The sequence below is a fragment of the Montipora foliosa genome, unplaced genomic scaffold, assembly GCF_036669935.1.
Source record: "Montipora foliosa isolate CH-2021 unplaced genomic scaffold, ASM3666993v2 scaffold_288, whole genome shotgun sequence".
In the NCBI taxonomy this organism is placed as follows: Eukaryota; Metazoa; Cnidaria; class Anthozoa; order Scleractinia; family Acroporidae; genus Montipora; species Montipora foliosa.
In genome coordinates, this window is record NW_027179589.1 from 37501 (window position 1) to 39367 (window position 1867).

General features: G+C 39.5%; 1 protein-coding gene across 2 annotated transcripts in view; it reads right to left on the reverse strand.

Annotated features, from left to right (window-relative positions):
• The window catches only part of LOC137986737 (protein NLRC3-like), a 16315-nt gene extending 15676 nt beyond the window's left edge, over positions 1–639 (reverse strand). For both annotated transcript variants that reach the window (XM_068833668.1, XM_068833667.1), the window contains exon 1: positions 467–639. The gene's annotated coding sequence lies outside the window, so the exon portion shown is untranslated. The remainder of the gene's footprint in view (positions 1–466) is intronic.
• Positions 640–1867: the final 1228 nt, after the last annotated feature.

Below are 1867 nucleotides of genomic sequence, written 5' to 3' on the forward strand. Positions count from 1 at the left end.
TACATGGAGCGAAGTGTTTTACCGGGAACTAAACACTCGTAGATGCGACCATTACATTCGGAAACCCAGTGGCGTCATGATTTTTCTTTTGTAACACGAGTGGTCATATTGAGCAACGACATCACAATTCCCGACTTCTTTTCTCGCCTTTTTTGTTTGTATTAATATCCAGAAATTGCATTAAAGCGTGCTTTCCAATCTCTACCATATACAATTATTGTCCATGTAATAAACAGAAAATTACACGTTAGCTCAAAGATATGAATTTTATGTTTTGTGGCAAGAACAATATCTCACGAGTGAGCGCAGCGTATGAGTCAGATATTGTTCTTACCGCTCAAACATAAAATTCATATTTTATCGCCACCAAACAATATTTTCTATATATATCAGACTGAGTTCGCAGTTCATTAATTGCGAAATATTTCTCTACATAAAATGACTCAATCATTTTGCAGTTTATTACCTGTGAACGGTTCCTCTGCTGTTCCTCTGTTCTTTTGGTAGATTTTATCCCAAGAAAGGTGACTAATAAACTACTTCCCTAAATCGATAACATAACTATAACATTGTTTCTTCACCAATTCCACCGACAAAAGCTATTCTCGAGTTAAGGATAATATATTCAAAAGGAAGCCTTTTTCTGCAATTAACCGTGACTGCTATTGCAGCCATGCGCATAATAACGGGAAAATCGGTAATGTCAACTAAACAATGCAAACTTGCTGCAATATAAACGATGCACAAGTTCCTATATCTAGACACAGATCTAGGTGGGATATTCGCCTCTAAGGTTCAATCGTTTCCAAAGCGGAATCATATCGGTGCCAGTGTTCAATTTATTCATTACTTAGTTAAATAAAATCTAGGTTACCAACCTTTATCGGGATACATTTTCTAAAGAACAATCGACGATCCTGCACGCAGCTTGAAAACCTAGAGAGTGGGTGGATGACGTCAACGAAGGTGCTTTTCAGCTGGTTTCGGTGGGTGATTAAGAATCTGAAAGACCGTACTAAGCAATACGGGGTTAAGTTTTTGTTGCGGGAAATTTTCCTCTCAAGTGTCTTCCCTTGTCTCGTAGTATGAGTCCTGTACTGTAAAGCGATATCGTTAAGAAGGATGAAACAACTTGGATCGCCACCATTCATCCCTTCTTATCTCTAATGACACTGATCACGAGCGATGGTCTCGCGATCACGTGAACATAATACTCACCTGAACAAAGTGAAACCAAGAAATATATAAAGAACAGTTGTTAAAATGACGCCTAAACTGTTGAGAGTTCATTAATGGAATTTATTCATGGATAAAAGAATGAACCATTGCAAGTCCAGATCTTTTGTTGAATGTAGATACCATGCCATCTCTCCGGGTGTGATAGTCCGGCTGCGGTTTGTTCTCTACTTCCCCTGATGTACAAGAAGACATTAATGGAGGGCTACTCTGTAAAAGATTACAAAAAAAAAAAAATTGACTTCGATCCTCCCCGCGGGAGACTCAGGGAGGACTGAAAACAGACCGCTCTTCGGTCTAGGAGGGCGGACTTCTTTAATTCACGAAACAACGGCTCGTAATCGATCGGGCCCACATCCTACCTTGAAAATGTCAAAACACGAGCTGCTCTATTTTTTGGAGTCTTGTAGTTTGGTAAAATCATCCACAGTCACCCCAAACTGAAAAAATCAAAGTGAGGTTGAATTATAGCTTTGTATAATGCACATTAGGTCTCTTGGGGAACCTTGTGTCGCTCACTTCATTGTATAACTGCTTACTCGCTTCACCTCTTTTTGACTCCTGTACTTTGGATCATTACCTCTCATTCATGTATCTGCAGGATCTTTTACAAGTGAAGACCGCGGGACGG